General features: G+C 51.2%; 1 long non-coding RNA gene across 1 annotated transcript in view; it reads right to left on the bottom strand.

The window, feature by feature from the left end:
* LOC131808508 (uncharacterized) overlaps window positions 1–21,566 on the bottom strand; it is a 31,713-nt gene extending 10,147 nt beyond the window's left edge. The window contains exon 1 of the long non-coding RNA XR_009344803.1: window positions 21,273–21,566. This is a non-coding gene — a long non-coding RNA (uncharacterized LOC131808508). The remainder of the gene's footprint in view (window positions 1–21,272) is intronic.
* Window positions 21,567–24,025: the final 2,459 nt, after the last annotated feature.

Below are 24,025 nucleotides of genomic sequence, written 5' to 3'. Positions count from 1 at the left end.
GGCAGCTCCAAAGAGCTGACGGGTGGGCGTCACAGAGAACAGGGCAGAAGACTCTCCTAAGGCAGCCCTGCGGAAGCTCAGATGCCCCCAGGCCAAGCCTCTCTCCCATCCCATCACAGGCCTGTACCAGCGCCCCTCTGCCAGCATAGTCCTTCCGGACCACCAGTGGCTCCCTCAGCCACAGGAGAAAGTCACAGGCCTCATGCTGTCACTAAGAGTCACGCCCGGCCTTCCCCCAGCCTTTTCCTCCTTCTCCCTGATGCACATGGGCCCTACCCCACAGGCCTGCCCCCACCCGCCACCATACCCTGCCCCTGCCTCCATCCAGACTCCAGCTCACACACCCAAATGTCCCCTCAGTGAACAGTAAGACGGAGTGAATTCACTCGGGGGCTCAGTGAATACTAGTTCCATGAATAAGGGATGAACTATTATCATCTCTGTTGCTGCTGTTGGCCTCATTGTCCATGTTGTTCTCATTTCTGCCATCAAATTTATTGTTCTGATGGGGTTCTTTCAGTATCACCGGCAGCTCTGAGGGTACAGCGCTCCTGTCCCCGCCCCTCCCCAAAGCCACATGGTCTTGGCAACCCTCCACTTTAGGGCCTGAGAAGGGCCCACTTTGTGCCCTGGGTCTGGCTGGAAGTGCAGAGAGGGACGGCCAGACCAGCCACACGACAAATGACCTTTTGGACCCTTTCTCTTCGCATGGAAGATCTCACCTACTCCTCTCCCTTTTCTCCCCATCTCTCTGGGGCAGTTTTGTCCGTCTTGGCAAGCAGACAACACCCGGCTTGCTGCAGTTCCAGGCCAGGGTCTGTGGAGAACTCCTTGGCTCCTGGGCCAGCACTCCCAGCAGTCTCTCTCCTTCCTGGGGTCCACGCTGATCTTGGGGGCAGGCTGGACTGCCTTAGGGCATGGGGGTGGGAGGAGGTAAGGTCACAGTTGATGAGACCCTAGGCAAACCACCTCAGGCAAGGCTAAATGGCACTAAAATGCCAAAGTTAGGACCCAGAGTTAGGATCCCCTAAAGAGGATGATGGGAAGGTGGGCCTGAGCCCAGATGCCTGCCCTCCAGCCGTCCCTGTCCTGCCTCAACAGAACCAGGCTCGGTAGCTGGGAAGTCTAAGAACAGAACCCCCGTGCCCCAGCTCAGAACCCAGTCTCAAAAGAGTAGTTAAAAACAGTCAGGAACAGAGTAGGATTTTTCTATGTTGATTTTCCTTCAAAAGATTCACAATATGTCCCAAATATCCCTAACTTCTTAGGTTTGTGATACTGCTCCCTATGACTCCAGACCTTCCCCAAACCTTCCCTGACCTAATTCGTACTTTCTTCTGTAGCTACTCAGTATACCCCGGGACTGCCCCTGGTTAGCCCAACCAAAAGATGACCTCATCCCGCACTCTGGTTAGGGGTCATGTTTGTATCCGCAATTTTCACAGGATTATAAAGCTGACCATCTTTGATAATTCTACCTTTTGTCTTAATTCAGGAGAGACTTGCAGTAATGTTTCTTTGGGCAATGTTTCCTAAAGTCTGTGCCATGAACCTCAAGTTTTGTGAGATGTTAAATGGTATTATGTTAAAGAAAGAAAAAAGAAAGAAAGAAAGAAAGAAAGAAAGAAAGAAAGAAAGAAAGAAAGAAAAGGTCTAATAACTTTGGAAAATAATGGGTTTTAAAAATGAATGTGTTTTCTATTATTGCCTGATTCTGAGGCTTTACCAAATACATTAGAAGTGGAGTGTTTTCCAAACCTTCTTAACCACTCAACATTCTTTTCTCAGAGGATGCCATGTGACCAGTGTTCCACGGCCTAGACTTTGGGAAAGTCTGCGATTGTTAGGCTCCATAGAAAAAGCAACTGTTCTCATTGGCTGGTTATGCAGGTGGCAGGATTGGAAAGAGGTCTGTAGAGCCAGCAGCAGCTATTAAAATCTTGGTGGCAAAGCTCTTCCCATCCTAATTCCTTCAGCATGGGTTCGACATTCACTGGCCTTGCCAAATGTTCCCTTTCACATGATCTCCAAGGCCGATGGCTTTTGTGGTCTTTGTGAGTCCCTCTCAGTGGTGGTCCTGAGAACCGCAGGCCCAGGATCAGCACCACTAACCACCACCAGCAGGATAACGCAGGGGAAGTCAAAGCTTTCTGTGTGGCAAGGGGGTGAAAACGCGGTCCTAGATCACTTCCACATCCCTGCGACTAAGAGAATGAAGAAGGAAGGTACTGGGTCTACAGATTGTTTAATGAAGCATAGATGTCATAGATGCCCAACACAGGGGGGCGGTCGGAGATGCCACCTCTCTGGGACAGCATGAGTGTGCATGACACACGGGAAGCGTGTCCTTCTACAGTATTAAGTGGAAAGAGGCTGTAATGCAGAAGAGGGAACTGGTAGTTTACAGATGGTGGCAGAGTCTTCAGGGACCACCTACAGCTGGCCCAGTACCAGGAGGGTGTCTTAGGTGTGAAATGTGGAGCCCCCAGGGAATGGCCTGGATGGGTTGAAAGTGTGGCAGAGGCCACTGAATTGGATAATACAAAAGAAAGAACCGTAATTTGAGAGTTAGGGCTGGCAGCTGGAGGGGGGAGAAGCTTCCAAATGGAACATTCAGACACTCAGTGCATATCTGTGGGGAGGAAGGGCCATGGGGGAGTCTTCGGGGGTCTGTAAGGTTCTCTGTGGGGCATTTATTGGCTCTACTGCAAAGGAAAGATTATCTCCATCTCTCCTCTCTTGTCTCTAATGTGTGACCAAGACAACATTTCCCAACACCAAGGAAAGACAGTAAACTGGTGAGCTGAAGCTGGGGGGCACCCCCAGAAATCCTCAGCGCTGCTGGGAGCTCTGTTGAGTCTGCCACTGTCTCTGGTATAACCAGCAGGGTCCCAGCAGGAGACAGATGGCATGATCCACAAGGATAACAGGAGAGAGAGAAATAAAAGGACCATTTACAAAGGTGAGGGCAGGGTGTGTGCGTGGGCACACCCCAAGGGCTGGTAACAGCCCTGCACTGTTTGCTCCCCTAGGCCTGAGGGGGACTGGAGAGAACCAGCTGGGGGCTGTCTGAAAAGACGGACAAGAGCTGTGACCTTCTGCAGAGGGCGCAGCCAGGCCCCAGTGACCCCACAGGGAAGGGGCAGGAAAAAGACACCATGGGCTGAATTGTTCAGCCCTAATGCCCAGTACCTCAGAATGTGACTATAGTGGGGGACAGGTCTTTTAGAGAGGTGATTAAGAGGGAACTGAAATTTAAATACACAAAAGACCCTAGAGGTGTGCCCCTCCAACCAAGGTCAAAGCAGGCTGGGAACAGTGGAGAGTAGACCTAGAGGGGCAGATAGGGAACCACATACTGGGAAAAAACCTTGAGCCAATTTAATGTATCATAAGAATGGGTAACTGAAGCTTCTGGTGCCAGGTTTACAAGTAGGACACAGGATGGTGGGGTGAAAACAGGCCAACACTTGGGCCAAGACTGGAAAAATAGGAAAAATAACAATGTTTGGCAATTACATGGCTGATTTTTTTTCAAACTTTTCTTTATGGTCAGATTGTTTTCAGACTCAAAAAGAGACCATCTAGAGGCAGACTTTTCGGAAGAAACCACTTAATCCAGTTTGGGGAACAGCTGTAGGGGAGCGGGAGGGAGGCCTCGGGGCAGAAGTGTGGTGGATGAGGGCAGACATCCCCCTTGAAATATTTTTTTTTGAAATATTTTTTATTTTAGGTAGGCTCCATGTTGAGCGTGGAGCCTAGCACAGGTCTTAAACTCATGACCCTGAGATCAAGACCTGAGCTGAGATCAAGAATTGGACACTTAAACTGACGGAGCCACCCAGGCACCAACACTCCTGCCCAAATGTTTTGGGCATCACCGGAAGAGAGGTGTCCAGGTCTCTAGTGTGGGCCAGCCACCTACTTGCATATGACAGGTCATTCCCTCAGCCCTGGACTCCATCTCCACATGGGACATGCTCAGAACACAGCTCAGAGAGGAGCAAAAGCATCTAGGGGAGCCATCCTGAATGCCCCTCAACCCCTCGCTTCAGCCCCCAAAGTCCTGGGGAGCTGTCATTCATGGCTTTGCCCAGGGTTCTACCCGAGTCCCATGAGCACCATGGGCAACCTCCCGAGTGGGTGATTCAGGCCAGGCTACTGGCTGCCCACCTCAGCCCTTCCGCCTTCTGTGACCAGAGCCCTCAAGCCTGCATGCCAGGATCGCTTCCTGGCCAGCCCTCCTTGCTGGCCCTTCTCTAGCTCAGCCACAGGTCCTCTAATCCTCGGTTTTTTAGATTAGGTGGTCCTGATTGTCCTCATCGTGACTCATAGAGACCTCCAGCTGGCCTAGATGAAGGGGTCTGAAAACCCACCTGTCCCCCTTACACATGCTGACCCATGCAGCTGATCCCAGAGCTCCCTTACTTGCTGGCGATTGGCCAAATGGAACCGGTAACAAAGGACCGGGTCAATCATGGGCTGAAGGAGAATCCGGGCTGTGTTCAGAACTGTGGTGTACCAGCATGTCCGACCAACGGGGGATTATGATTAGATAACAACTCTGGGAGAGAACCCAGTTGGCCGCCTCGCTTGCTGGCTGACTCAAGGTCATGATAGCAGCTCACATCTTTTAGCCACCTACCATGGCCCGATCTGAGTGCTCTCCCTATGCCGACTCTCATAAGTGACATGCCTGACCCCTCCGTGAGAGGGAGGCTGTGCTTTTCCCCACTGTGTGCTTGAGGACAGCAGGACACAGTGGTCACAGAACTAGTACACAGTCACACAAATAGTAATGGCACAGCCAGGATTTGAACCCAAGGCTGTTATGAGTCACCGGTCTCTGTTTCCTCCTAACTGAGGATAGGACGGAAGGCACTCACTGCCTCCAAGAGAACAAGCTCCATCCCCATGAGCAAGGAAGTGAGGATAGCAGGACAGAGCACACAAAGTCCCAAGGTACTCCCTGCCTTCTCTTGGCTGATGTCCACCTCTGGCCCCAAGCTGCTGAGGTTGTCCCTGGAGAGAGCAGATCATCCTGCTCTCACTGTGACTCAGCTAGGCTCAGGACTCCTGCTGCCCTGCCCTCCCACTGAGGATCCACTCATGGATTCAACTTGGGCCTTACAGAGCCCCACAGCAGGGACAGTTATGTGAGTAAGAGCAGGGACAGTCCATGTCCAATCTCACGCGTCCTCTCTGGGGTTGTTTGATTTGAGCACTTGACTCCCAGGACACCAAGCAGAGGCCTACTTGGTTAGGGTCCTTTAGTCAAATACAGGTCACAGGCTGGGAGTCTTCTCCAGCAGAAACGGTCTCCACCCTGACCTCTGCCTGGTCCCCTAGCATCTCAGAAAGGGACAAGCATCTTAGTGGTCCAGCTGTCTGATTTGGAGGCAGGTGGGGTGGGGGTAGAGGGAGGGGGGGGATGTAGGTCTTTAATCTTTCTCTCTGGACCAAGGGAACTGACAGTCCTGCTTTAATAAGCTCCCCCAGGCAAAGAGCTGGGGTGGGAGGCTCCCAGATGGAGCAGATTCTCCAGGATCCCTTACTAGAAAGCCAGAGATCTTTCGCAGGCATCGTGGAGTTCCTAGTCTCCAACTTGCACAAGACATTCCGAGGCCGAACTAGACAGTGGTTGCTTGATAAGTCACATCACATGTAAAATATCTCATTCCAATTAATAGCTCATACCGAAGCCAGGCACCCGTAATACAGCCACGAGGGACATTTAGTGGACAGGCACTCTAAGATCGTTGTGTGTCTGCCTGAGAGAACACACTTGCCATGATGAGCCCTACCCCAAGAGAAGGCCTGAATGTTGGAGGGCCACAGTAGCTGTTATTTGAACCCACCCTGGGGACGTGTTTGCCTCTGAGGGAGGGGGTGCCCTCTTATCTGGAAAGCTAAAAGAGAATGACACCCCTGAGACCAAGCAATCTAGCTCTGGACCCTCTAACTTGGGGAAAAGAACACATTTCCAGAACCTACCTATTTTTCCATGAAGCAAGAACTGGTAGGGACATGCAACTGCCCTTAACAGAAAACCCAACTCGAAATGGCTTAGACAACAACAGGAAATCACAAGGTAGTCAGCCCCCAGCAATGGTTAACACAGCGGCTCAAGGCCCCATGTTCTTTCCACCTCTCGGCTCTGCTCTCCTCATCCCCGCTGCCAGCCTCTGGGAGCAGATGCTCACGGTGGCTGTGAGCACAATATCAAAAAGTGTAAGAGACCATCTTCTCCTAAGAGTAGGAGAGAATAAGGAATCCCCTGGAGCACCCCCAGCAGACTGCCCTTATATCTCATTGGCGAGGACTGGGTTACATGTGCATGCCTAAGCCCATCACAAGCAAAACAAATGGGACAGCCAGGATTGGCTGAAGTCAGTTGGGAACCACTTCCTGAAGCTAAGGATGGGCCCAGCCTGGCTGAAGCAGGAGGCTGGGGGGTGGAGGGGTGAGGAGGGGGGCAGGGAGTGAACGCTTGAACTAAATCAGGGGTATTAGTGAGGAAGAAGCTACATTCCAGCTGAGAAGGCCAACCCCAGGAGCTAGCAGATGGCAGGCAGCAGACGCATATAGCCCTTTACCTTTTAGGGGCTTGCCAAAGGGCACAGGGCTCTATGTGGCAAAGCCCGAACTCAAAACCCACAAAGAGGCAAGCAAAGTGCTAAAGATACGCTGGGCTTGTTCAGGTATCCTCCAGGATAGCCCCCGCGAGGAAGGGCCTACCTTCTCCGCGAACAGTCTATTTTGTCATCCTGAAAGCGAGGGCCATTGCAATAGCTTTCTGAGACCAGGGACCTCCCCCCCACCAACCCACCCACCGCAGTCCGTGGCGAACCCGCAAGTCCCACCTCTGGCAACATCCAGCCAGCCCAGCTCTCACACCACAGCTGTGTTTTTCCACCTCTTCTGTACAAAATAACTGCAAAAAGTCTGACGGTTTTTTTCCCTGTCCACATTTGATTTATGGCTACAATTACAAGCTCTCCTTCACTCCATCTGCATGCCAACAGATAGCTTTTGCAAGTCAGCACGGCTGCCATCTCAGCCCCTCTCGGGTCCTCACGCTCAGAGATATGGGGCCCTGCCCACTGCTTCCCCCTGCCACCCCCGCCCGCAACTGGCTGGGTCTGGGCTGCCTGGGACGCATCCGAGTTGGATGAGCAGCTAAATGATCTCTTTCAACAGAAACTCTGAAAGATAGGATAGGCTCCTCTCTCTACCCAGCATCCATGTGGGATGAATCAGGAAACCCTGTCTTGCAGCCTAGCCAAGCCAACCTTCCCAATGAGATCTTTACCAAATGCTCCAAAGGGTTCCCATATTTAAGAGCAGACCAACCTCTGGGCCAAAGCTTCACTTCCCCCCCTTCTCACCGCCCCTTCCTAAAATAACCACTCTGGAGTCAGGGTCTCTGGGTTGAATCCTGACTCTACTTCTTGAACAAGTTACTTGCCTCACTGTGTCCCAGGTTCCTTCTGTAAAACTGGGGCTAATGATAGTCCCTACCCTACAGAGCTACTCTTAGATTGAGTAGGATTAGATATAAATCCTTGGTTTGGTGTCTGACTGTTCTTTACCTGTCAGTTTTCATTATTACTATTATTTGCATTTATTTTCTAATCTAGAGTAACCGTTACCTCTCGCTGAACATGTAATGCTGCCGGGCACAGCCCAGGTGGTCCCCACATAGCATCACAGCCACCTGGGAAGACAAGGCCCCTGTCTTGCAAATGAGCAAACCCAGGCCCACAGAGCTAGGAACTTGTCTAAGCTCTTGTAGTTGGGAAGTGAGAACACAGAAATTGCAGCCCAGAGTTGCCACTTTTCCACGACACCAACTGCCTTGCAACTCCATTTTATCTGAGTAATATATGTATATATTTGGCGGGGAGAGGGGATTTAGAGAAATTGAAGAAATGTGAGATGTGGGGAAAGAACATCACTCAGTTAGGATACAATGCCACAGTTCTAAGGTCACCAGGCATCCTGGGCCTCCTCTAAGAAGGCAGGCACTGAAGAACCCTCTAGACCGCCCCCATCTGCCACCTGATTCTCCACAATGAGCCTAGACAACTTGGTAAAAAGAAAATGGCCTCCAGGGCCTTCATGGAAACAGTCAAATAAACAAAACAATAAAAAGCAAGCCCCCCCCCCCCCACAAAAAAAGCCAGGTAGGCACGTTAGGGCTTGGGGAGAGGTACAGGTGTGGCCCTTGGCTCCAGCGGGGAGAATGTTCTCTCTGTCCCCTCCCACTGCCCTCCTAAGCCAGTTCAAGGATGTCATTTGGGCCAATGTGCTAGTGGGTTGGGGTCACTGTGCCTATTTAAAGACCTCATGCCCTGGGGCCGGGCCCCTTGCAGGCCAACACAAAGCAGTGCTGAGCTCAGAGCTTAGCCCAAAGAGGAAAGGCCCATGGATAACTCTCCCTTCAAACAGATGTTTCTCTGTGTGCACCCTCACCCCCCTTGTTGCAAGTAGCCCTAGACAGCTCTTTCTCCCACCTTCTTCCCTCAGCCCCACGTGCTGCAGTCAGACAAGGTGAGCCTGCCTCTGTTCCAGGAAGGCCCACCCGCTGGCCCCCACTGCTTCTGTGCTGGCTTCTGTGGCATTAGGGGGAAGGGGCTCTTGGGGCCAAGGCTCTGGGGCCTGACTCCCTAAGGAAAAAGGTCATTAAGTGTTGCTGCCTAACTCTGAGGTCAAAGCTCCAACCAGTGACAAACTATCCCTATTACTTCCCTTCATCTTTTTCTGTGAGCAGCCTGGAGGTTGGGAATGATTAAATGCCTTCAGGGTCCTCTGGTCTGACACCCATCTTACGGCCCTCTCATCTCGCCGTGCCATCCAGAGCAGGTGGTGGGAGCTATACTGCAAAAAGAAGAAAAAGGAAGAGAAAAGGGAGGGCCGGCTGTGCCCTTGAGCCTCTGGAGATAAAAGATTGTGTCTTTGGCCCTTGGGAGTTTGCAGCTGAAAAGCAGTCCTGACGTGTGGTTCCCAACCCCAACAGCAACTTAACTCCACTCAACTCGGCAGGGGGACAAGGCACGAGAACTGGAGGCTGGAGGACAGAGGATGCGGCAGGGGAGGGGGAGCTGCTGCCTTGGAGAGGTGCAGAGGGAGAATGTGTCTTGTGCCCGATGGAGCTCACATGCACCTGGACTTAGATGAGACCCTTTCCTGCCTAGAACACCAGTTCTCACCACAAGGCCACTCTGACCAACTGCCTGCGTGTCACACGGAAGATCAGAGCATGACTTCAGACTTTTGGTCTTTGGGGTGAGGATGTGAGAGCCTAGGCAGGTTGTGGCTGGGGATGGAGGATGGGGAGCAGAGGCCAGAACTTCAAAAATGGGTGCCTGCGTGGAGAGGGTGTGGGGGTGGATGGGGCTCTGCAGAGAGGAGGGGAGGCCTCCGGGAACACAGTGTTCTCAGGAAACCGCAGTTCCTATGATAAAAACTGGCTCCTTGCCTCGGAGAAACTTCCTTAATCTGAACTGCAGGGCCTTGGTGCGGGCAGACCATGTGGGGGCCTCACCGGAAGCCCACCCTGACTCCACTTGTGCAGATGAGCACCTGGAGGTGAGGGACAGAGGCTGAACCCCAGGTGACACCTCAGAGGGGCTGACTTCCCAAGTGGTGCAGTCCCCAAACTGTGATTGCGGGGACCTGTCTTCTTGTCCCACCTGAGTCACTCACGACATGGATAAGTTGTGGGGGGGGGGGTATGAGCTGCTTGGGACCTCAGTTTCCTTGCATAAAAACAAGAACATTGGATCTCAGGGTCCCTTTCAACTTCAAGGTTCTAGAATTCCACTTTGGAACGAGTTGATGCCACATTAATACCTGATGTGTGTTCCTGCACTGATTTATATTTGAGTGTCCTCCACGCTATCATGGCAAGAAAGGGCAGCCTTTCTCCCTCGGACAGGCAGACCTTCCTGAGGAGAGGCCTGTGACTCCCTAATAGGAGCTGAATCTCCTTCTGCCTCTGAATTAAATTCAACTCACTAAACATTTTCTGGGCCATGCCATGTACCTGGTTCTGTGCTGAGCATCACTGAACTCAAGGAACTTCCCTTCCAGGAATTCTTAGTCTAGTAGGGAAGACAGATAAGAAAACCTCACCAAGGTAAGGGTAAGAGAGCAGGTCAGGGAAGAAAACATTTTCCTGGGTCAAGGAGGCCAGGGAAAGTTTCAGAGAGGAGATGGCTCTACACTGGGTTTTGAAGGATGAGTAGGAGCTCAATAGGCAAACCAAAATGAAAAAAAAAAAAAAAAAAAAAAACACAGAAACAAAAACCAAATCTGGAGGCAGAGGATATAGAATATGCAAAGGCATAGAAGTATAAAAGAGCATGGTGCAGGGAAAACTTCAGGTTTTGAAATGGAATGAATATAAAGTAAAGAGGGATACCTGTCGTGAGGCTGAAGCTAAGTGAGGGCAAAACATGAAGGCCTAGTGAACAGCCTAAGGAGCTTATGCTTTGTCCTGAGAGCTGTAGGGAGCTACTGAAGGGTGGGAGATAGGAGAACATGATATAAAGATCTGTTCCTCAGAAGAAACAGATCTTCATATCTATCCTGTAGTGTGGAGGACAGATTGGGGGCAATGTGTGCTACTGGGAGCTATTGCAATAGCCCAAGGAAGAAGCAAGAAGGGCTGGATGACAGTTGTGATGGTAGGAATGGAGAGGAAGGTGTGGGATCAGCAGCCATTCAGGAGAGAGAGGCAGCAGGAGCAGAAATCACAGAAGTAGTGTCCTGGCCCACCTCTCTAGCCTCCTGGGCAAAGTCTGCTATGGGCCTAGAATAGCATCCCAGAAGCCCCCCTGAGGCTTTTCTGAAGGCAGCACCTACCTGAGTTTGAGGGGTTCCTGCCCTTCCCCCCTCAGCGTCCCCCATTCCAGTATGCTAGGTGGGTTTTTTTTTTTTTTTCTTCTTTGGAACTTACAGTGTGTTCAGACCTCTCTGACGTCATAGGCCGTTAAGGGCCCAAGAAGGAGTCTGTCAGGAGTAGCCCAGAACACACCCTCCCCTGGCCTGGCTCAGGGTGTTTGAGCAAGTTGTTTAAAACACAAACATCCAAAGCAGGGCTGTCTCCATGACATGGCTTCTGCCCACTGAGGCTCACTTTTATTTGCTTATATGCCAAATGGGGTCTGCATTTGCTGTCGATTTCACCTTGCTCCTCAGCCCCAGCTCCTCCCTCCCTCTTACCCCCTAACCCTCATTTCTGCCCTTGGACCTGTCAGACCTCTGCGACCCCTCTGCCCAGCCGGCCTCTCCCCTCCTGGGTCAGGAGCCCTCACAGCGCCAGCATCTGCTGGGAGTTAAGGACTTGTCACTACAAGGAGATCAGCTCCTGCTGGGACTGGAGCAGGCCCGAGAGAGCTGGACGGTGAGTCTAGCTATGCCCTCCTGCCCTGTGACCTCTGGCAAGTACTGCCACCTGTCCATGCCTGTCTCCCCATATGGGTAATGGGGGTGCTCACAGCAAGGCTGTGGTGAGGACTTGCAGCAGAAGAGACCTGGGAGCAGAGTTGAGCGCTAGATAATAGTGAGCAGCCATTATCGTCATTGGGTGCACTAGGTTTCCTTACGAAGCCTGGGCAGGTGGTCCTGCCCTTTGGCCCACCAGGGGGTCTGTGCAGGGAAAAGGGGCGAAGACCATCCCCCTTCCCTTCAGACGCAAAGCCAGCCTGCCCTGCTCACAGCCCAGGGGGTGTCTGATACTGACTGGACAAGATAAGGTAGGGGATAGTCTTGTGGACATAGGCACCCATCTGAGGGAGAGTCAAATACCTTTTTGCTGTAAACATGCAGTTCCAGGGGTGGGGGGTGCCGAGACCTGGCCCTTGTGTCTGGTCCGCTGCCCAATCCTTGGAGCCTGGTCTCTGTTCCCCAGGCCAAGCCCTCTCCTGCTCCAGCCCTGCCTTGGCCATCACCACCCCATAGTTCCTCAGAGAACTGTGAGCTTGCCTCTGGACAGAGGGACAGGGACACCCCTGGTCTGAGGCTAATGTGGCCAGTCTTCTGCTGGGGCTGCCATGTTCTCCATTTTTCCCCTCTGCTGTCCTTCTCCACTGCAAGTTCAATCTCCCACCATGGTCCTTATCGGTCAGTATATAGGATTTGTACCACCAATATCATAAATTTGTTCTCTTGCTTCCTACCCCAGGACATAGTACTGAGTCCCCTCCATCAGCTTTGCCCCAGGAGGTGTTCTGGCCTATTCCTCTTTCCCGATTCCCCGGGCTCCCATCCATCCCCACCCTGCCCACCCTCCCTCAGCCCAGGAGCCTGCTACCCTTCCTTCATTCCTCACTCCTCGGAAGCTGGCCCTGCAGGAGACTACCTGCCCCCAGGGTATTGGTCCTAGGTGACCATGCCTAAGGGAGGGACGGGTCTAGTCTTGAGACCACTCCTGGGGGCTTGACCTCAGATAGGCCTTGACCTGTAGATAGGCCCTGGTTTTCAAATTATCTATAATTGGGGTACCTGGGTGGCTCAATGGGTTAAGCCTCTGCCTTCAGCTTGGGTCATGATTCCAGAGTCCTGGGATCGAGCCCCACATCGGTCTCTCTGCTCAGCGGGGAGCCTGCTTCCGCCTCTCTCTCTGCCTGCCTCTCTGCCTACTTGTGATCTCTGTCTGTCCAGAAAAGAAATTATCTATAATTAATATTGATCATGTGACTTAGCCCTTTTTTATCAAAGGGCTCGTTTATTCCTTGCAACAACTTGGCATTAGAGATAGGCCAGGCTGAAGACTCTACTTGTGAGTGGCCCCACTTGGGAGTCAAATGAAGTCTCAGACTTCTCTACCCACCTAGGTTTCCTAGTGTCCACGTTAGTTAATGGCTATGAAGGATGGGAAACAGAGTGGAGCCCCCCTCATTTCAGACAAGAGCGGCCCCAAGGCGTTGCCTGCGGCTGCCTCAAAGGTAAGGGCCACACCTTCTCCAGACCAGAACACCTCCCAGCAAGGCCCTGTCTTCCCTTCTCCAGATGCCTCATGCCACCCACTATGGAATGAAGCAGAATGACACGAGTGTGCCTCAGCCACTGCTTTTTCTGGGTGACTGATGGGCAGAGTGACCTTGGACTCATTTCCCCCTCTGAGGCCCTTTCTCTCAAATAAGGCCCTTTATTTGGTTCTAGGGAAGACCCGACTGTGGGGGTCTGGGGTCCACTGGCTGAAGGAGGAACAGAGAGCACAGCCACATATCTGACCAGAGCCCCTCTCTCTGTACAGGCACCTCCTCTGTGCCCAGAGATGAGTATGGCCGTGGCAGGGCTCACACAGGGCCAGGGGCCCAGCCTGCAGGTAAGCACAAGACGACAGGGGACTCTGCCTGTCTCCTCTCCTCATTTGGTCACCAGCCACCAAAATTTTCATCTCTGCTTCATCCAGCCCAGCCGCTTCTTTTGTTCTCCTCCCCATGAGTCCTAAAGCTTAGAGAGACCAGGATTGGAAGGGTATGTGAGTACAGGATCCCTATGGCCAACAGACAGGGTCTCCTTCCAAATCTGCCATTTTGGGCTGCTCCCTCTGATCTCTTCCTCCTGTCTAGATCAGTAGGTCTGAAGGTAAGCTGTCCTTCAGCTTACCTTCCGAGCAAACCTCAGTTCTCACCTCCTCCAGGAAGACTTCCCTGATTCCTAGCATGGTGCTGTCCCCCTTCTCAGAATTCCTGGGCAAACAGAATCTATAGCAGAAACCTGCTGTGGGCCATGCCCTCTGCTTGTGTGTGGAAGTCACTGGGGCTGTTCTCAAATGCTCTGGCTCTCTCTCTCCTTCTGGACACTTGGAAAAGGTGTACATCCCCAGCCACCTGAATCCAGGTGGAGTTGTGTGACTTGCTGTGTGAGTGGAAATGACCGGAGTCACTTCCAGCAAGACAGTTTTAAAGTCAGTATGCACTTTTCCACGACAACCGTCAAAGTTCCCAATAATGGCATCCCTGACTGACAGTAGGCACAGTCCCTACAGAACTGTAAACTTTATTTATTGTTTTAAACCACTAAGATTTTTAGAGCTTTCTGGTACTGTAGCATACTCTAGCCTGTCTCACTTGGTACGTGGTATGAACCACTACTTACCAGCTTGAGATACAGAACAAGTGTGTGGTTCCTTAAAGTTTTCATTCAAATTATAAAAACTTTTGATCCTTCAATCTGCTGGCTGGGCTGTGGGTCCTCAAGGTTCCTAGGGCAACTTCTCCAGAGTCCCTGGAGGCTGTGGGGTTCGTGCCAGGCTGGACCTGATCTCCTGGTTCTGAAAGTCCTTCATGACATAGCATCCATCTAGAGCGTGCTTGTCCCTCTTGGTCACCCAGGCCACTACTTTCATCTCCTTTTATCTTTTCAATGACTTATGTCAGAGATTTATCGTAGTCCTTCCGTGCCACTGGGTCTCAGTCCCAGGACTATCTGGTATACCCTGATTTGTTTCAGTAACTTAAACCCTCAGAGAGAAGGGTTCAAGAGCAGATCTTAACTCTCCCAACAGGGCCGCAGGCTCAGTATGCACCACCAGCCACCGCTGCACCGACACCACAGCCACGCCCACTTCATCAAGCAACCGTCAAGCTCCTTATCTATCTGGCCACGGGAAAAGGTGACACAGCTCGGCTCCCTGTGCCCACAGGGCTGGACTCAGGCCCAGAGGGATCGAATACCCAGCCACACCTTCTCCCAGAACCATGGGTGGCTACTGACCTCACGCTTGTGTATCTGGCTCCCAGAACTGTGCAAGCCTGCTCTAGGACACAGCAACATCTTTTCTAAATGAAAGTTTGCTGCCCGAATGGCCCCTTTTCCCTGCATCTCCACCCCAGGATAAGAATTTAAAGCCCTCCTTCCTGAGGCTTTCAATGTGGGACTCTTGGCTCCTGGCTGAACAGCCAGCCTGCGGCATGTCCCCATCACCCTTGAACGTCACAGGGCCCGCAGTGAATGTAGGCTAGACCCTGATAGCAGGGAAGGAGTCTGATCCCTTGGCGCCAGGCTCTCAGGCACAGCTGAAGAGACTAGGGCTGCCAGCGAGGACCACAGCAGCTTCTCCTTCAATCTCTGGCCATGAGCCCGGGCCAGGTGACAGGGAAAGTGAGGGTAGGGCCAAGGAGAAAGGGGGCCGCCAGTGGCCAGCGATGCTTCTGTGCCCAAGATGGTCGTAGGATGTGGCCCCAATAGTCTAGGACCCTCTCTGGCCGTTCCTTTCCTCTGGAAATTTCTGTCCCTCCACTCCACACCAAGATATTCCCCCCCAGCCCCACCCTCAACACACCAACTTCACTTTGCACAACCAGCAGATTCCTGAAAGGAGGCCAGGAAATTGGGTTTTGGGAAATCATACCCTGTTCCGAATGCCCAGTGGGGAATGCTATGTTGAAATACGTCTTCCGTAAATCCTTTCATGGAGTAACACCCCTGCTGCCAGCCCCGCACACAGGTCAGAGGGGTTTCCCTAGGGTGCTCCTTTAGTTCCTAAATTAAGGAGCTTTTCCCCATCAGGCTCCCCTGGGTTGGAGGTTCAGGCCAGGCTGGGGGGCTCCTCCATCTCAGAGAACATAAAGGACAAATAACGAGCCATTCGCCCTTTGCCGGCAGGACCTCAGGCCCCGCAGCGCTGTGAGTCACAGGCGATGAGTCACCGTGCATTGTTTGTGCTGGTGATCCTGGGAGGAAGGAGCCAGACTGCAGAAGTTGACTTTTCTCCTCTTGCTCTGGGTCTGTGAGGATCCGTGTGTGCGTGCCTGCGTGGATGTGTGTGCGTGCCTGCGTGGACGTGTGTGCCTCAACCCCTCTGAGTGCATGTAGGGCAGCACGTACCTGGAAAATTGCAATTTCCCAACACATTTGGGGTAAGAATGTGCCTTAAAGCTAGCAGGGATGTGAGCTCTACGGGCATAGGCTTCTGGAACCACCCCTTAGTGGTACAGGGGGGATATGGGACCCGTCCCTGCGACACTGCCCCCACCCTCCTTCTGGGAATTGCCCTCTGCCCATCAGGTGTCAGCCTTGTCCAAACAGGCGTCCTCAGCTCTTGCCCCACCGACACCATTGACAAAGCCAGGAGTGGGCTCAGGACTCAAGAAATGGGAATGGAGACTAAGATTCCAGCTCCGGTCCCACGGGCTCCCTGACCAGAACCCTAGCTTCTGGCTGTGTTCCCCAGCCTGTAGTCTGGAAAGCAGAGAAAGCAGGCTGCTGGAGAGTAGAAAGCAGATGTCCAGAGGAGCCGAGATGGCGGAGCCTTTCTGAGACATGCTGCCTTTTGGTGCCTCTGTCCCGCACATGCTATTTCCCTGGGCCAATGCCTGGTGCCTACCCATACTGTGTCCTCACCCTACAAAACCAGCTCAGAGTCCCCTCCTCAGTGAGGCCTTTCCCAAGTCCCCCAAGCAGGGTACCCCCTCCCCACTCTGGGACCTCCCTTCTCTTCCTACTGCAGTTTTGTCCTCCCCACCCCAACTGCACTCCTTAAAGGCAAGGCATGTGGCTCATTTATCTTTGGACACCTCACTACTTTGCACATAATAGGGGCTCCATAAACACTCCCAGGCTGATGTTCCAAGGCAAGTGTTGACCTTGATTCTCTTGGCTCCCTCAAGTGAATGAAAAGAGTGGGGTTTAACCTTGGTGTCTTCTGCTTCTAGGAAGCTGAATTCTCCTTGGCTTACAGTGTTGAGAGCAGCCAGTTTCCTTCAAATGCCTGCCCCCACCCTACCCTGGGGAAACCGAGGCAGGAAAGCATCTATTTCCTGATCCAGGGAACATTCTGAGGAACATGAACCCTGTGGGCTGATGGGCTTGTTTCTGAATTGGTCCTGAAGCATTTGGCTATCAGTAACTAACGCCCCTTGGGGCCGGCTTCAGGGAACTCCATTAAGGAATCAATGGTGTCCTTTTTAAAAAATTTTTCTGAGAGAGAGAGAGTGAGCACTCAAGCTCACAGAGGGTCAGAGGGAGAGGGAGAGAGAATCTTAAGCAGACTCTATGTGCAGTGTAGAGCCCAACACAGGGCTTCTTCTCAATAACACTGAGATCATGACCTGAGCCAAAATCAAGAGTCTGATGCTTAACCAACTGAGCCACCCCAGAGCCCCAGGAATCTCTGGTGTCTTAAGCCAAGGAACGAGGGTCTTAGAAATCTCTCCCAACATTTCCTACACACAGTGGTGCCTGTACATTTTTACAGATATGAAATTGAGCTATAGATCCACTCTTGTGACCTGTTATTTTCATTCGACAATAAACTACAAACATTTTTTCATGCTAATAAAACCAAATCTAAAATTACATTCACTATTGGTAGTAATCCCATCCTAAGGACACATCAGGGTTAAAAGAATGTTGACAACAGCACTAGGAATGCATACCATTGGCCATGCATCTTGACTGATAATCTCCACCTGATGAGATGTTTACAACTGCACTGCCGCACTAAAGGGTTTTTCAAGTTTTCTGTTGCGTGATACCCAGCTGCTCTATGTTGAAACTCTGCCCCCCTCTCCAGCAGTCTGTAAGAGTGAGACTCCCTCACACCTCCCATGATTCTGCAAATGGTTTTCAAAGAGTCAATCAGCCGTAAGAGATCAATTTTTCCCTTCCCTGCTTAAAATATGGCTTCACAGCAGTCAGTCATAAGAAATAAATTCTTCCCAGGCCATCTGTGTGTCTCAGTCAGTAGAGTGTCTGACTCTTGATTTCAGCTCAGGTCATGACCTCAGGGCCATGAGACTGAAGCCCATGTCAGTCTCCACGCTCAGCGGGGAGTCTGCTTGAGATTCTCTCTCTCCCCCTCTGTCTGCCCCTCCTCCTGGTCATGTATACATAAACACACACACGCACGCGCACACACACACACACACACACATTCTCACTTCACTCTGTCTAAAACAAATAAAATCTTCTAAAAAAAAAAGAAAGAAAGAAAGAAAAACTCTTCCCTGCTTAAAATATAGCTTCACAGGAGAAAATCCAAACTCACTGGAGGGGGTCTGACACCTATCCAAAAGCTTCTACCAACTTGCCATGCATGAGACATGATCCTTCTCATTTAATGCCACAAAGTAGATTCTACTGTTCCCGTTTGACAGATAAGCAAGTGAAAGTCCAGAGAATTGGGTGACTTGCCTAGGATCATGTAGCCAGGAAGTGGCCAGAGTCAGGCCTGACCCGAGGTCTGAGGACAAGGCCAGGACCTGCCTGCTCGTGACTCCTGGCGACACAGACCTTCCAGCCTCATCCCATCCTTGCCCTGGTCAGGTCCCCATGCTTTAGCCGTACCAATCCCATACAAAGTGGTACACCCAATGTTAGCATGGGCACTGCCAGATGGTGGAATCAGGATGATTTTTTTTTTATATTGCTCATCTGTACTTTCTGCTATAGTAATATTTTACTTATTTAATAAACAGAAGATTTTTAAAAATTAAAACAAAATCCATTTTCTTCATTTCTCTTGAAGAGTCCCCACCCATGTCCCTAAACACACACATACACATGCATGATCACACGCTTGCATACTGTCACAGCCTGGGATTGGTGGGCCACAGGCTGTTGGCAGAAGGGAGCACAGCATCTCAGAAGCATCCTGTGACCTTCCAAGGGGAGGCTGGGCCATGCTCACCCACAGTCAAGTCTCCCACAAGAGGACACTGCCTTTGAGGACATCCCAGAGCTACTGCTGGCCTTTCTTTCCCCTAGAGACCTGACCTGCCCTGACTCAGGCCAGCTGTCTCTGGCACAGACCCTCAACCAGTCAGGCCCTGGGGAAACAGTTGGTCCCAAATGACTCCAGTGGCTGTAACTAAATGGCCAGGCCTTCCAAAATAAGCAAAGAGAAGCTGAGGGAGCCAGGACTGCCAGCATCAACGAGGAGTCAGTTGAGGGCAGCAAGTGGGGGACAGGGCCTGGGAACATGTTGCTCAGGGGGAGCCAGGAAAACAGCAGCAAAGGCTGGTCTAAGAAAAGGGTAGAAACAGGAACCTTTCCTATGGATGTGTTTCCCACATCCACACATGTATACAAGAACACACTCTTTCTGGGTCTTGTGCAATATACGTAAGGCCTATAGAGGAAATGGTGGGTGGATGGATGGATGGATGGATGGATGGTTGGACAGACAGACAGATAGATGGATGGATGGAGGGAAGAATGGATGGGGGAGGGGTTGGAGAGAAGGGTGGGTGGGGCAGGGGTGGAGGGAGGGGTGGATGGAGAGAAGGAGGGAGGAGGGATAGATGGATGGTTGGACTGACAGACGGATGATGGAGGAATAATGGATGGATGGAGGAAGGGATGAGGGATGGATGGATGGTTGGACTGATGGACAGACAGGCAGATGGATGGATGGAGGGAGGGATGGATGGTTCAACAAATCAATGAATGCATATGATGGTGGATAATGAGTAAATGGTTCCTCTGGAGGTCAGTAATACCAAAGTGAATCAAGATCACAAAGATGTTCATGCTCCTCTAGTCCTTAATCCCACTTTTGAGAATGTTCTCTAAGAAAGTAATTTAGAGGAAGAAAATTGCTCTAACCCCAAAAGGTTGCAATAGCGTTGCTTCTAATGCAGCAAACCAGAATGGCCTAAGTGAGCAACAACCCAAGGCTAACTAGTAAATTAACAGCAAAATGTTATTTTATGTAGCTATTCCAATGATAACCAGAATGACCCTAAAAAAGGTAACCATATTCCTGAAATAGCATTAAGTAAGAGAAGAATTTAAAATGTGTAGGTTTGTAGAGTCATATTCAAAGTCAGGAGTGGGGGGGGGGTGCCTGGGTGGTTCAGTCAGTTAAGTGGCTGAACCTTGATTTCAGCTCATGTCATGATCTCGGAGTCCTGGGATTGAACCCCATGTTGGGCTCTGTGCTCAGCCAGGAGTCCACTCAGGGATTCTTTCCCTCCCCCCATGCATTCTCTCTCTCTCAAATAAATAAATAAATCTTTTTAAAAAAAAAGTCAGGAGGAAAGGTATTTTGGTGGCTGGAACAGCACAGCTAGGACATCAGATTTGTATTCCAGCCCACTTGCATCTCAGGTCTTTAAATGCCTTTAGCCCCACTTTCCGTATCCCCAAAGTGGGAACAGTAAGCCAGCCCCATCATCTGGATGGGAGGACTGCATTAGCTCTTACATGTGAGCGTGTTTGGTAAACTGCAAAGCTCATTACATGCTAGTCCAAATTATATATGCCTCTGGGTTGAGATTAGAAGGAAAACAAAATAAATTGGTGGGGTTGGATCTGGAACAAATGTAAATTAAAACAAAAACAATACACTATTTCACCCCATAAATATACAAAAAGTACACACGAAATGCCCTCAACACATGATGAGATTAAACCTGAACTCTCTTGCCCACCTTGACGAGGCAGAGCTGGGCCAGAGACATAGTGGAATTGTGGGAGGGGCCTCTGGAGACACGGGCTCTACAGCCTCCAGTTCCCCGGTCGGTCGAGGACCGAGAAATCCAGAATCCAAATTCATGGAGCTGCAAGCAGGGGCAGCTTCGTGGCTGCTAAGACGACAGCAGCCCTCAGACTGGACTGGGTGCTCGGAGGGAACAGGGCTTCCTGGCAGGTAAAGGCGATGGGCCTACAATCACCCAACAGTGGCGGCCTCAGCCCCAGCTCACAGCTGTGTGGAATTCAGCTCGTGGGACCTACTTAGCTCCTGCTGCAGATAAAATTGAGTTTGTGCAAGCATGTGAGGCCTGTGGGGACGAAGCAGCACTCAAGTGGCTCAAAGGAACCACCACCAGCAGGCTCTAGGTTTTCACTTGCATGACCTCCAAGAAGGAAATACAGTCACCTCCTTTAATAGATAGGGAAGCAGAAGCCACAGGGCACAGTCTGGGGGAAGTGAGGGCCGGGGGTGGGAGGAGCAGTTCTCCAGGGACCCGGGTCCTGGCTGACTCACTGGGTCTGGAGGTCCACTTTGCAGTCTCTGTTACTCACTGCCGGAGACTATGACTTAATTCCCCGTGGGCGATGCCACCAGGAACACTAGGAGATGGGAGATGACTGTGACACAGGGGCTAAAAGCCTCAATTACCCTTCATGACAGGAACACAGGACATTTTTATGGAGAGAGAAATTTTTGCCTCGTAAATCTCAGCCTGAGCCGCTGGTGACCATGGTTACATCCTGAGGCACAGACAGAAGCAGCCTCGCAGAGGCGGGGCATTTCCACCACCACCACCACCACCCCCCCACCCCCGCCAACCCGCCCCAGCCCCTCTCACCTGCTCATTAAGCCCCAGGACAGTATTCTGGTGGAGCCCTCAGGGGTCAGCCAGGATTAGGCTGGGGCAGGTAGCAGGAAGGGCCAGAGTTCAGGTACATCTCTACCTCCCAGCCTGGGCTTCTGGTGGGGAAGGGTGGGGGAGGGGGCTGGAGCTTCAAAAGGTCCCAGATCCCCAGGTCCACCCCCAGAGAGTCTGACGTAACTGGCCTGGGTGGAAGCGGGGCACCAGAGCTTTAAAAGCCCTCTAGGTGATTCTGATGGACAGCCAAGTTTGAGAGCCAAATAGACTTTGCCCTGCCCTGCCAATCAATGAATCCAATGGCAAGCTTTCAGCAAGTGCGAGCTGCTGGGGGAACCCAAAATAGAACACAGTTTCTGCCCAGGCTCATTGACATGAAGCCGAATGGCTGACCTTCCACCCCAGGCAACAAACACCCTAGGAGGAGGCCCTGGTACAGGATAGGGTACCCGGGGGCTGACCCCATCTGGGGGCTCTGACGAGTGCGCACGACCATGGTCCTTCCGTGCCGTTGTCACACACACGCATCCTCTCGGTCTGCTTTCTTGCTCCTCTGCCCTTCACCACATGTCACTAGTGCAGCAGGCAGACCCAGCTGCCCAAAGATCCCCTGTCGTTCTCCTTACAAACACTTGCTGGCCACCTCAGGCATCGAACGCGCGCCAGGGCTGCGCTGGGCAGTGGCTACTAAGAAGCAGGGCTCCAGGAGTCCAGAAGCCTCCCTCAAGGACGCGGTGGTACTCATCTCTTACATGGAATCCATGCATACCTCAGGAGGGCGTGAGCAGAGGCTCAGAAGAGCCTTGGGTCACTCCCATTCTTCCAACAAAATTGTGAGCAGTTTCCATAGCTTTCTAGTTACTCTTGAGTCTTAATAAATCATCTCATGTTCTATAATAAAAAGTCTACTTCGATTGAATATCAAACACCCAAACTCTCACCCAGTTTAGACGTCTGTCTTCCCCTCCCCCGGTCAGCTCAGCCTGAGGCGGCTCGGGGCTGTCAGGTGCGCCTGCTATTCAAAGCTGACTCTCAGGGAACATTCCATGCTTGGAGACACTCCCATGGCTGGGGGCCCCTGGAACTGACAGTGTCTCCTTCTAAAGATTTTATTCATGTATTTGACACAGAGAGAGAGCGAGCCGATCCCAGAACCTGAGCCAAAGGCAGACCCTTAACTGACTGAGCTACCCAGGTGCCCTGACAATGTCTCCTTCTCTCTCTCTCTTTTTAAGATTGATTTGTCAGAGAGAGAGAGAGAGCTTAAGCAGGGTGAGTGGCAGGGAGAGGGAGAGGCAGGCTCTCCACTGAGCAGGGAGACCAACTCGGGGCTCCATCCCAGGACATGGGGATCATGACCTGAGCAGAAGGCAGACGCTTAACTGACTGAGCCACCCGAGCACAGCCAACCCTGTGCTGGCTCCTTCTAAAATGACACGACAGCATAAGCCCCGTTCAACATTTGGCTACTTACTTAATATTCAAATGTCTGTGGGTTGTTGACGTTGTTTGTTTTAAGGATATGAATTTTTATCAGAGTACAATTTATTATTTTTTTACATTAACATTTATTGCTTTTCCTACGCCTCAATAATGATAAAAGTAATATACACTTCAGGGGGCCTGAGTGGCTCAGTCAGTTGAGTATCTGACGCTTGGTTTCGGTTCAGATCATAATCTCAGGGTAGTGACAATGAGCCCTCCTTAAGATTCTCTTTCTCCCTCTCCCTCTGTCCCTCCTCCCACTTATGCTGTCTCTCGAAATAAATAAATAAATACAATAAAAAAAAAAGTAATATATGCTCATCGGACAACTCCTACAACCCAGAAAAGCATTCACAAATTCATTCAATGAATATTTATTTAGTGCATTCTGCATACCTGCACTACAGATACATCAAGAAACACATTAGACACAGACCCTGCACTCAGAGAGCTTACAGTTCACCAGGGCGTCAGGTAGAAACTAATAATTATGATGTCATGTGATGCAGAAAGATTAAAAAACGAGTCATCCACCATCTCAAAGCCCAGAGATTTCCATGGTTCCCGTTTTTGTACATGACTTTCTGGTAAGAGCATATTATTAATATACTGGCATTACATTGTGAATACTTTAACATATCAACGAATATTTTTCAGCCCAATGATTTTAGTATTTCAAAATGTGAATGAATCACAAAGATCTTAGTCATAGAATCTCTAAAGCTGCAAGAGTCCTTAACAGGCTCCTATTCTGTGGGTGTGTGAAATGGGTATAAAAATCAGGAAATGGTAGGAAGGATGAATCGATGAATCGTAGGGGCACAGCCCTCCTGATGGCTTGCACATTGCGGGAATGGAAGAGGAGGGGAGGGAAGGGGAGTGGGAGGGGGACAGGCAGGGAGGAGCAAGAGAGGGAAAGGGGAGTCAAAACCCTGTGCTGGCTAGACCCATCTGTGCAAGAGTCAGCTCCAGGTCTCCATGTGAAAAGCCGCACCCCTCCCCTGCCCCGACCAATGACAGATGAGAGCTCAGAGACCCAGAGGGATTATGTGCCCAGGTGGCCAGTGTGTGATGTGATCAGGACAGCTGATCAGGACTGTCATGCTGCCCCCATCGGCCAGGTCTCCCCGGTTCCCTCTGGATTCCTGACTTATTTGAATAATCCCCTCTATCCTTTCATCAAAACCCAAGATTGAGGGAATCAACTTTGGAAGCTAACTTTTCCGTTTTTTTAAGGGAAGACATTG

This window comes from Mustela lutreola, chromosome 9, assembly GCF_030435805.1.
Source record: "Mustela lutreola isolate mMusLut2 chromosome 9, mMusLut2.pri, whole genome shotgun sequence".
Classification (NCBI taxonomy): domain Eukaryota; kingdom Metazoa; phylum Chordata; class Mammalia; order Carnivora; family Mustelidae; genus Mustela; species Mustela lutreola.
Note: the sequence above shows the minus strand (reverse complement) of the source record. Positions and strands in the feature narration are given on the sequence as shown.